Raw genomic sequence first — 13,251 nt, forward strand, 5'->3', positions numbered from 1 at the left:
GACGCCACCTCCTTCCCGGGGCGCTGTTCCACTTGAGGAGGCGCGGTAGGTGGGGGCGCGGCCTTAGATGGGGGGCCTTCTCCAGGGACGGAGGGCCGTGGACGTTTGGAGGCTGGGGGAGGAGATGGAGGAACAGCGGTGGATTGGGGGGCAACGGCGACAACGTCCTCATCCGAGTCGCTATCGAAGAGTTTGCGTTTGTTAGCGCCCATGCTTGAAGGGGGAGAAGTGGTGGAAGAGGAATGAGATGGGGAGTATTGGTCTTCCCAAGTCTCCAGGGAGCGGTATGGAGTAGGGGCTGCGGAGCGATGAGTGGTATGACGAAACGGGTCAGCGGAGTGATGAGTTGGCGGTCACGGCATTTTTCTTGGGAGGGAAGTGACACGGGCTTTCTTTTAGGGGGGGGAGGAGGAAAAAATGGGGCGTTATATTTTCCTATGGATGCCAGCTCAGGATCAGACAATAGGGGAGTAGCGGTGGCAGGGTCAATCCCAAGTATCACGGACTGAGCCGCACCCAGATCACGAATCCTCTGGAAGGTCGTGGAAAAGATGTTGTCGTAGGGTCGCGATCTCGAGTCGGGCCGCCAACCTGAAATAGATAAACGACAAGTTTGATTAGAAACCGAAAGACATACTTCCATGGGGGTAGATAAAGAGTGGGACTCACCACTGGGGAGGAAAGCCAGGTGATGGAGATTCAACTTAGGTGGAAGATCCGCGGAGAGGAAATTTCCGGAGATATAAAGAGGGTAGTGGTGCCACAATTTGTCGGAGGAAGTGATGCGAAGGATAAAGTGCGGTTTTCTAGGGCGGAGGCAAAATGAGTGATAGCCCACACTGACTTCCTTGGTGCTCTTCTTGAGGTAGAAGTGGGCGGCCATGTCGCGAACCGTTATCCGGGGTACTTCTGAGCGGTTGTAGTGGTTCGCGGCATACATGACCCTCCAGAAATTGCCAATACCTTGGCATGGGGGGATGTTGAAGTGATTGCACACCTCGACATCAAGACGGGTGAGAGGCAATCAAAGGCCGGCGACAATCTGTCCTACCGTAATGGAGACACCCGGCTTGTGGGGACCAAATATGGGTAATAAGTTAAAGTCGCACGCGTGCTCTAAGGTGGCGTCGGTGGTATCCCGTAAGCGCTTTAACAGCCTCAAGATTAGGTCTACGGCACGCGTGGTGGTGGTGGCGGAAGGGCAAAAGCTTGCCCGAGGTAGAGGGGCCTCGGTCCGGTCAAAGGTGGCGGTGTAGGGAGGAGGAGGAGGTGGCGGATCTAGAGACAGACATCGGGGACAGGGTGGAAGACGCACAGCCACAACAAGGCAGAAAAGGAAGTGGAGATGAACAGTTCCAAACACAAAGGAGAAATGCGCACTATAGCAATTAAAGGAAGCCAGAGAGAAAAGGAGACCAACCTGAGGAAAAGAGAGAGCAACCGGAGCAAGAATGTCAGCCACAGAACCCGAAGAAAACGACCGAGCGAGCGACCGGAGCTGGGAAAACAGAAGAAAGGTGGAGGAAGAGGGGGAGAGGAACTGAAAGGCGAAAGAAGGGCTGAGTGAGAGAGAGAAAAGAAATCGAGCGGGCTTTTTATAAGAGGTGGGGGCAAAAGGGTAATTACAGGGGTGCTGAAATCGAGGGGACACCAAAAAGAACCAGCCAGCGAAAGACACGTGGATGCACAACAAATGAGGGGGCAGAAGGGGAAACCGCATGAACACTCCGCGAACCCAAATTTGTGAGGGAAGAGGGAAGACCACGGTCGGAAGGGGAAGGGGCGAACTCTCGACTCCTCGATCGAGATATCATCGACTCTTCGAGGGGCATCTGTAGTGGCATGATGCCGTCCTGGAATATCATATGGAATAGGGCCGGACTTAACACAACCCACAAGGCCGCGCTGCACCAGATCGTGATGACAGCACGTGGTCGCGGTACGGAAACCCTACACATGGAGGGGAGGGGACCGCGAGATAGAGGGACAGGTGGAGGGTTGAGATGAGAGAGGGAGGGGATATAAAAGTGAAGAGAGGGGAGAAAGAAAGGGGGGAAGAAAAGAAAGAGAGAAGGTGGTGTGGCAACACGGCCGAGAGAGAGAGCGGTGAACAGGCTTGTAATCAGTATTTGAGTTATAACAGCTTGTAATCAGTATTTGAGTTATAAGAGTTTGCCATTGGTATTTGTGTTATAACAGTATTGTTTGCAATATATCCATATGTATGTACATAAATATCTAATTGATAGGGGCATGCTACCATGACAGCTTATAATTATAGCCTATCTTAAAAACCTCTTTCAACCATCCAAATCAATTGAAATCTACAAACAAATCAAATTTCTAAATAACAGAACAAATGGATAGGGGTAAACAGATCATTTTCACATTCCTTTTTAAAATTGAACCCAAAATCAGTGGATATGTTTCTCCCATTCCCTTCACAAACCAATCGTTTATTCCTCATCTCCTCCTCTTCCTCTATTTCCATTCGAACAAAATTCTGAATATATATATATATATATATATATATATATATATATATATATATATATATATATATATATATATATATATATATATAAACCCCCATTCTTCGTCTCCTTCTCTTTCTGCCCTTATCAGAAAACATAGTTTTTAATTTTTCCACATATCCATCTTGGTTGTTATACATAAAACATTGGTTATGTCTTCCCTCTCTAACAAAAACAAAGAAAGCAATCAAAGCAGATTTCTACCCGTCCTACTGCCTTTCAAAGATGAAGGTCCAACACCATATTTTTTTTTATCATCAAATTCCATCTTTGATTTTTGATGGTCTTGTTTTAAGGTTTTTGAGATTCATTGGGGTTTATATTTGAGGAAGCTTTAGTAGATTCAATTTTGCTCTAAACATGGCTTTGTATAGGAAACCATATACAATGCAAAAACTACAAATTTTGCACTTTGTTTCTATTAAACAAACTTGTCTTTCAAAGCCATCCATCATTAATAATCATATCCAAATAAATATTGTAAAATAAATATCATGAATGTAACTTCACCTTGTGAAAATAGGTGTAACAAATATAAGAATTGGAATATCAATTTAACCATTAATTGTATAAGCAATGGGGAAAGAACAAAATAATTTTGTAAATTTATAAATAAAAAATCACTAGTCCGAATAAGTAAAGCAACCAACTAAATGAATCAACTAAAATTGAAATACGATTCAACGAACTGGATGAGAAAGCTTCTTCTTCACTAATGGCTTCAAGAGATTATCGTCAATCAGCTCAGTGGGATTGAGACTACGGATATAAAACATCTGTTTGGAGATTGAGTTTTTATATCCTTCTTGAAGCTAGTTTTTTTAAGATCTCCTTGTTCATTTTCCGTCAAAGCTAACAAAGGGATTCTCCCTTCTTCAAGTGTCTAAATTAACAGTCTTATTCCTTTATTAAATGTACTTAACAAATAAAAAAAATGAAAAAAATGGGTGAGGCCACCAAAAAACTAAGCAACCCGAATAATTTCACAGTCGAGCAATTACATGCGAGGCTTTAAGATACGAGATTTTTATGATCATTAGAACATAGATAATTGGTTTGCATAGTACATGTTATTAGGGAATTATGTATTTTTTTTCCAAGCGTATCGTAACGAAGTCTCGAGCAATTTCTAGTGGATAATAAGGAATTTGCTTTATGTTAAACATAAACTTTTTAGCATGTTTCATTTGACGCTTGTGAATTGAGGTCGTAGACATTTCAAATATAATCTAATGTAACTTGGTGTGGTAAAATTATCTCGCTAGAAGAAAAAAGATGTGTATAAGATCTATCCAAATAAGTCTTTCATGTTAGTTACATTATTATTTTTTTGCACTGAATAAAACAGAGGAACATAGTCTCCAGTCCTAAATAAAAACGTACAATATAAGGATATAATACAATCAAGCCAGTTGATTGTATCATTATACAGGGCAACAATCTTCCTTTACGACGTAGCAACACTTCGTAAGTTGTTGGTTGAACATTGAGTTTAAAACAACAACTAAGACAATGAGCATGACTGTGATTGTACTCTTAATTCTTTCCATTGTCTTTGTTTTAATATGGATTATTCCACTTCTAGGTGTTTTAATTGTTGTCAATTCCTCGTAAAGGTCTTCAATGGCATGTATTTGTGTGATGGTTCACTCTTAAAATCATATCTTTTTCATATTGTATATATAATCATATCATTTTGGGATGTTTCTAAATTTATTCTTACATTCATAATGTAAACATTTGTTTTGTTGTTTTCGTTACTAAAACTTGTGTTGGAATTATGTGGTAACTAAAACGTTCTAATAATATTGCAAGTTAATTAAAAAAAATGGTATTTAAACCTTTTCAAAAAATTTAAATTCAATTAAAGTTTCTACCTTTATTTCACGAATATTCAAAGTAAGGTATTTATATCATTATTTTAAATGTATTAATTAAGGCTTTCCTAAAATCATTCTAAATTTAAGACGATATTTAACAAATTAAGTGCTAATTAAAACATTTTTATAATTAAGAAAATTGATTAAGATTTGAACTAATTTTCTCATAAAAGCTTATAAAATTTGCACTACCCATATGAAATTTAAAAGAATGTATTGTTTGCAATATATCCATATGTATGTACATAAATATCTAATTGATAGGGGCATGCTACCATGACAGCTTATAATTATAGCCTATCTTAAAAACATCTTTCAACCATCCAAATCAATTGAAATCTACAAACAAATCAAATTTCTAAATAAACAGAACAAATGGATAGGGGGTAAACAGGATCATTTTCACATTCCTTTTAAAATTGAACCCAAAATCAGTGGATATGTTTCTCCCATTCCCTTCACAAACCAATCGTTTATTCCTCATCTCCTCCTCTTCCTCTATTTCCATTCAACAAAATTAACTGAATATATATATAAACCCCCATTCTTCGTCTCCTTCTTTTTCTCGCCCTTATCGAAAAACATAGTTTTTAATTTTTCCACATATCCATCTTGGTTGTTATACATAAAACATTGGTTATGTCTTCCTCTCTAACAAAAACAAAGAAAGCAATCAAAGCAGATTTCTACCGTCCCTCTGCCTTTCAAAGATGAAGGTCCAACACCATATTTTTTTTTATCATCAAATTCCATCTTTGATTTTTGATGGTCTTGTTTTAAGGTTTTTGAGATTCATTGGGGTTTATATTTGAGGAAGCTTTAGTATATTCAATTTTGCTCTAAACATGGCTTTGTATAGGAAACCATATACAATGCAAAAACTACAAATTTTGCACTTTGTTTCTATTAAACAAACTTGTCTTTCAAAGCCATCCATCATTAATAATCATATCCAAATAAATATTGTAAAATAAATATCATGAATGTAACTTCACCTTGTGAAAATAGGTGTAACAAATATAAGAATTGGAATAACAATTTAACCATTAATTGTATAAGCAATGGGGAAAGAACAAAATAATTTTGTAAATTTATAAATAAAAAATCACTAGTCCGAATAAGTAAAGCAACCAAGTAAATGAATCAACTAAAATTGAAATCTGATTCAACTAATTTGGATGAGAAAGCTTCTTCTTCACTAATGGCTTCAAGAGATTATCGTCAATCATTTCCATTGGGATTGAGACTCTGAGGATATAAAAAACATTTGTTTGGAGATTGAGTTTTTATATCCTTCTTGAAGCTAGTTTTTAAGATCTCCTTGTTCATTTTCGTCAAAGCTAACAAAGGGATTCTCCCTTCTTCAAGTGTCTAAATTAACAATCTTATTCCTTTATTAAATGTACTTAACAAATAAAAACAATGAAAAAAATGGGTGAGGCCACCAAAAAACTAAGCAACCCGAATAATTTCACAGTCGAGCAATTACATGCGAGGCTTTAAGATCTGAGATTTTTATGATCATTAGAACATAGATAATTGGTTTGCATAGTACATGTTATTAGGGAATTATGTATTTTTTTCCAAGTGTATCGTGAACTAAGTCTCGAGCAATTTCTAGTGGATAATAAGGAATTTGCTTTATGTTAAACATAAACTTTTTAGCATGTTTCATTTGACGCTTGTGAATTGAGGTCGTAGACATTTCAAATATAATCTAATGTAACTTGGTGTGGTAAAATTATCTCGCTAGAAGAAAAAAGATGTGTATAAGATCTATCCAAATAAGTCTTTCATGTTAGTTACATTATTATTTTTTCGCACTGAATAAAACAGAGGAACATAGTCTCCAGTCCTAAATAAAAACGTACAATATAAGGACATAATACAATCAAGCCAGTTGATTGTATCATTATACAGGGCAACAATCTTCCTTTACGACGTAGCAACACTTCGTAAGTTGTTGGTTGAACATTGGAGCGAAAACAACAACTAAGACAATGAGCATGACTGTGATTGTACTCTTAATTCTTTCCATTGTCTTTGTTTTAATATGGATTATTCCACTTCTAGGTGTTTTAATTGTTGTCAATTCCTCGTAAAGGTCTTCAATGGCATGTATTTGTGTGACGGTTCACTCTTAAAATCATATCTTTTTCATATTGTATATATAATCATATCATTTTGGGATGTTTCTAAATTTATTCTTATATTCATAACAGAAACATTTGTTTTTGTTGTTTTCGTTACTAAAACTTGTGTTGGAATTATGTGGTAACTAAAACGTTCTAATAATATTGCAAGTTAATTAAAAAAAATGGTATTTAAACCTTTTCAAAAAATTTAAATTCAATTAAAGTTTCTACCTTTATTTCACGAATATTCAAAGTAAGGTATTTATATCGTTATTTTAAATGTATTAATTAAGGCTTTCCTAAAATCATTCTAAATTTAAGACGATATTTAACAAATTAAGTGCTAATTAAAACATTTTTATAATTAAGAAAATTGATTAAGATTTGAACTAATTTTCTCATAAAAGCTTATAAAATTTGCACTACCCATATGAAATTTAAAAGAATGTATTGTTTGCAATATATCCATATGTATGTACATAAATATCTAGTTGATAGGGGCATGCTACCATGACAGCTTATAATTATAGCCTATCTTAAAAACCTCTTTCAACCATCCAAATCAATTGAAATCTACAAACAAATCAAATTTCTAAATAACAGAACAAATGGATAGGGGTAAACAGATCATTTTCACATTCCTTTTTAAAATTGAACCCAAAATCAGTGGATATGTTTCTCCCATTCCCTACACAAACCAATCGTTTATTCCTCATCTCCTCCTCTTCCTCTATTTCCATTCGAACAAAATTAACTGAATATATATATAAACCCCCATTCTTCGTCTTCTTCTCTTTCTGCCCTTATCAGAAAACATAGTTTTTAATTTTTCCACATATCCATCTTGGTTGTTATACATAAAACATTGGTTATGTCTTCCCTCTCTAACAAAAACAAAGAAAGCAATCAAAGCAGATTTCTACCCGTCCTACTGCCTTTCAAAGATGAAGGTCCAACACCATATTTTTTTTTATCATCAAATTCCATCTTTGATTTTTGATGGTCTTGTTTTAAGGTTTTTGAGATTCATTGGGGTTTATATTTGAGGAAGCTTTAGTAGATTCAATTTTGCTCTAAACATGGCTTTGTATAGGAAACCATATACAATGCAAAAACTACAAATTTTGCACTTTGTTTCTATTAAACAAGCTTGTTTTTCAAAGCCACCCATCATTAATATTCATATCCAAATAAATATTGCAAAATAAATATCGCGAATGTAACTTCACCTTGTGAAATAGGTGAAACAAATATAAGAATTGGAATAACAATTTAACCATTAATTGTATAAGCAATGGGGAAAGAACAAAATAATTTTGTAAATTTATAAATACAAAATCATTAGTCCGAATAAGTAAAGTAACCAACTAAATGAAACAACTAAAATCGAAATTCGATTCAACGAACTGGATGAGAAAGCTTCTTCTTCAATAATGGCTTCAAGAGATTGTCGTCTATAAGCTCATAGGGATTGAGACTTCGGATATAAAAAAATTTGTTTGGAGATTGAGTTTTTAATTTTATCCTTCTTAAAGCTTGTTTTTTTAGATCTCCTTGTTCATTCTCTGTCAAAGTTGACAAAGGGATTCTCCATTCTTGAAGTGTTAAAATTAACGCCCTTATTCCTTCATTAAATGTACTTAACAAATAAAAAAAAAGAAAAAAATAGGTTGGGGCCATCAAAAAACTAAGCAACCCTAATAATTTCACAGACGAGCAATAACATTCGAGGCTTTAAGATATGAGATTTTTACGATCATTAGAACTGAGATAATTGATTTGCATAGTACATGTTATTAGGGAATTATGCATTTTTTTTCCAAGTGTATAAATCAATGAAGTCTCGAGCAATTTCTAGTGGATAACAACGCAATTTGGTTTATGTTAAACACAAACTTTTTAGCATGTTTCATTTGACACCTGTGAATTAAGGTCGTAGACATTTCAAATATAATCTAATGTAACATGGCCTGGTAAAATTATCTGGCTAGAGGAAAAAAGACGTGTATAAGATCTATCTAAATAAGTCTTTCGTGTTAGTTACATTATTATTTTTTCATACTGAATAAAACAAAGGAACATAGTCTCCAGTCCTAAATAAAAACGTGCAATATAAGGACATAATACAATTAAGCCAGTTGATTGTATCATTATACGGGGCAACAATCTTCCTTTACGACGTAGCAACACTTTGTAAGTTGTTGGTTGAACATTGGAGCGAAAACAACAACCAAGACAATGAACATGACTTTGATTGTACTCTTAATGCTTTCCATTGTCTTTGTTATAATATGGATTACTCCGCTTCTAGGTGTTTTAATTGTTGTCAATTTCTCGTAAAGGTCTTCAATGGCATGTATTTGTGTGACGGTTAACTCTTAAAATAATATCTTTTTCACATTATATATATAAACATATTATTTTGGGATGCTTTTAAATTTATTCTTAGATTCATAACAACAACATTTGTTTTTGTTGTTTTCGTTACTAAAACTTGTGTTGGATTTATGTGGTAACTAAAACGTTCAAATAATATTGCAAGTCAATTAAAAAAAACGGTAATTAAATCTTTTCAAAAACTTTAAATTCAGTTAAAGTTTTTACCTTTATTTCAAGAATATTCAAAGTAAGGTATTTATACTATTATTTTAAATATATTCATTAAGGCTTTCCTAAAATCATTCTAAATTTAAGACGATATTTAACAAATTAAGTGCTAATTAAAACATTTCTATAATTGAGCAAATAGATTAAAATTTGAACTAATTTTCTCATAAAAACTTATAAAATTTGCACTACCAATATGAAATTTTAAAGAATGCATTGTTTGCAATATATACATATGTATGTATATAAATATCTAATTTATAGGGGCATGCTACCTTGACAGCTTATATTTATAGTCTATCTTAAAAACCTCTTTCAACCATCCAGATCTATTGAAATCAACAAACAAATCAAATTTCTAAATAACAAAACAAATGGATAGGGGTAAACATGTCATTTTTACATTTTTGTTCTAAAATTGAAATTAACATCAGTGGATATGATTCTTCCATTCCCTTAACAAACCAATCGTTTATTTCTCATCTCCTCCTCTTCCTCTATTTCCATTCTAACAAACTTAATTGAATATATATATAAACCCATTCTTCATCTCCCTCTCTTTCTGCACTTATAAAAAAACATAGTTTTTACTTTTTCCACATATCCATTTTGGCTATTATACATAATACATTTGTTTTGTCTTCCTTCTCTAACAAAAAAAATAAAAGATATCAAAAGAGATTTCTACCCGTCCTACTCCCTTTCAAAGATGAAGGTCCAATAGCAAATTTTTTTTTAGCATCAAATTCCATCTTTGACTTTTGATGGTCTTGTTTTAAGGTTTTGGAAATTCATTGGGGTTTATATTTGAGGAAGCTTCTCTAGATTCAATTTTGCTCTAAACATGGCATTGTATAGGAAATCATTTACAATGCAAAAACTACAAATTTTGCACTTTGTTTCTATTAAACAAACTTGTCTTTCAAAGCCACCCATCATTAATATTCTTCACCTTGTGAAATAGGTGTAAGAAATATAAGAATTGGAATAACAATTTAACCATTAATTTTATAAGCAATGTGGAAGTAACAAAATAATTTTGTAAATTTATAAATACAAAATCATTAGTCTGAATAAGTAAAGCAACCAACTAAATGAATCAACTAAAATCGAAATTCGATTCAACGAACTGGATGAGAAAGTTTCTTCTTCACTAATGGCTTCAAGAGATTGTCTTCAATCAGCTCACTGGGATTGAGACTACAGATATAAAAAATCTTTTTGGAGATTGAGTTTTTATATCCTTCTTGAAGCTTGTTTTTTTTCGATATCCTTGTTCATTCTCCGTCAAAGCTAACAAAGGTATTCTCCCTTCTTCAAGTCTCAAAATTAACGGCCTTATTCCTTCATTAAATATACTTAACAAATAAAAAAAATAAAAAAAATGGGTGGGGCCACCAAAAAACTAAGCAACCCTAAAAATTTCATAGTCTAGCAATAATATGGGAGGCTTTAACATACGAGATTTTTACGATCATTAGAATAGAGATAATTGGTTTGCATAGTACATGTTATTAGGGAATTATGTATTTTTTTCTAAGCATATCGTAACGAAGTCTCGAGAAATTTCTAGTAGATAACTAGGCAATTTGTTTTATGTTAAAAACAAACTTTTTCGCATGTTTCATATGACGCTTGTGAATTGTGGTCGTAGACATTTCAAATATAATCTAATGTAACTTGGTGTGATAAAATTATGTCGCTAGAGGAAAAAAGATGCGTATAAGATCTATCTAAATAAGTCTTTCGTGTTAGTTACAATATTATTTTTTCACACTAAATAAAACAGAGGAACATTGTCTCCAGTCTTAAATAAAAACGTACAATATAAGGACATAATACAATCAAGCCAGTTGATTGTATCATTATACAGGGCAACAATCTACCTTTGGGACATAGCAACACTTCGTAAGTTGTTGGTTGAACATTGGAGTAAATTTAACAACAAAGGCAATGAACATGATTCTGATTGTACTGTTAATGATTTACATTGTCTTTGTTTTAATATGGATTATTATGCTTCTAGGTGTTTTTATTGTTGTCAATTTCTTGGAAAGGTTTTCAATGACATGTATTTGTGTGACGGTTCACTCTTAAAATCATATCTTTTTCACATTGTATATATAATCATATCATTTTGGGATGTTTCTAAATTTATTCCTAGATTGATAACAACAATATTTGTTTTTGTTGTTTTTGTTACTAAAACTTGTGTTGGAACTAAATGGTAACTAAAATGTTCTAATAATATTGCAAGTCAATTAAAAAAAATGGTAATTAAATCATTTCAAATAATTTAAATTCAATTAAAGTTTCTAACTTTATTTCAAGAATAATAAAAGTAAGGTATTTATACCGTTATTTTAAATGCATTAATTAAAGCTTTCCAAAAATCATTCTAAATTTAAGATGATATTTAACGAATTAAGTGCTAATTAAAATATTTCTATAATTGAGCAAATAGATTAAGATTTGAACTAATTTTCTCATAAAAACTTAGAAAATTTGCACTACCCATATGAAATTTAAAAGAACGTATTGTTTGCAATATATATATATATATATGTATGTACATTGATATCTAATTTATAGGGGAATGCTACCTCGATAGCTTATATTTATAGCCTATCTTAACAACCTCTTTCAACCATCCAGATCTATTGAAATTAAAAAATAGATCAACATTCTAAATATCAAAACAAATGGATAGGGGTAGACAGGTCATTTTCACATTCTTTTCAAAAATTAAACCCAAAATTAGCGGATATGTTTCTCCCATTCTCTTCACAAATCAAACGTCTTTTCCTCATCTCCTACTCTTCCTCTATTTCTATTCTAACAAACTCTACTGAATATAGTTTTTTAGATCTCCTTGTTCATTCTCCATCAAAACTAACAAAGGGATTCTCCCTTCTTGAAGTGTTAAAATTAACAACATTATTCCTTCATTAAATGTACTTAACAAATAAAAAAAATGAAAAAAATGGGTGGGGCCACTAGAAAACTAAGCTACCCTAATAATTTCACAATTGAGCAATAACATGCGAGACTTTAAAATACGAGATTTTTACGATCATTACAACATAGATAATTGGTTTGCTTAGTACATGTTCTTAAAGAATTATGTAGTTTTTTTTGCCAAACATATCGCAACGAAGTCTCGAACAATTTCTAGTGGATAACAAGGTAATTTAGTTTATGTTAAACACAAACTTTTTAGCATGTTTCATTTGACGCTTGTGAATTGCGGTCGTATACATTTCAAATATAATCTAATGTAACTTGGTTTGATAAAATTATGTCGCTAGATGGAAAAAGACGTGTATAAGATCTATCTAAATAAGTCTTTCGTGTTAGTTACTTTATTATTTTATCGTACTGAATAAAACAGAGGAACATAGTCTCCAGTCCCAAATAAAAATGTACAATATAAGGACATAATACCATCAAGCCAGTTGACTGTATCATTATACAAGGCAACAATCTTCCTTTGGGACGTAGCAACATTTCGTAAGTTGTTGGTTGAACATTGGTGCGAAAACAACAACCAAGACAATGAGCATGACTCTGATGGTACTCTTAATGCTTTCCATTGTTTTTGTTTTAATATAGATTATTTCGCTTCTAGGTGTCATGATATAATCTAATGATGCAATCATTTTGTCTTAATGTTAAATATGTTTTTGTTATACATAATACATTCATTTTGTCTTTGCTCTCGAACAAAAACAAAGAAAGTTACCAAAGGAGATTTCAACGCGTCTTACTCCCTTTCAAAGATGAAGGTCCAACACCACATTTTTTTTTCTCATCAAATTCCATCTTTGACTTTTGATGGTTTTGTTTTAAGGTTTTGGAAATTCTTTGGGGTTTATATTTGAGGAAGCTTCTGTAGATTCAATTGTGCTCTAAACATGACGTTGTGTAGGAAACCATATACAATGCAAAAACTACAAATTTTGCACTTTGTTTCTATTAAACAAACTTGTCTTTCAAAGCCACCCATCATTAATATTCTTATCCAAATAAATATTGCAAAATAAATATCGCGGATGTAACTTCATCTTGTGGAATAGGTGTAACAAATATAAGAAT

The sequence above is a fragment of the Coptis chinensis genome, chromosome 9 (assembly GCF_015680905.1).
Source record: "Coptis chinensis isolate HL-2020 chromosome 9, ASM1568090v1, whole genome shotgun sequence".
In the NCBI taxonomy this organism is placed as follows: Eukaryota; Viridiplantae; Streptophyta; class Magnoliopsida; order Ranunculales; family Ranunculaceae; genus Coptis; species Coptis chinensis.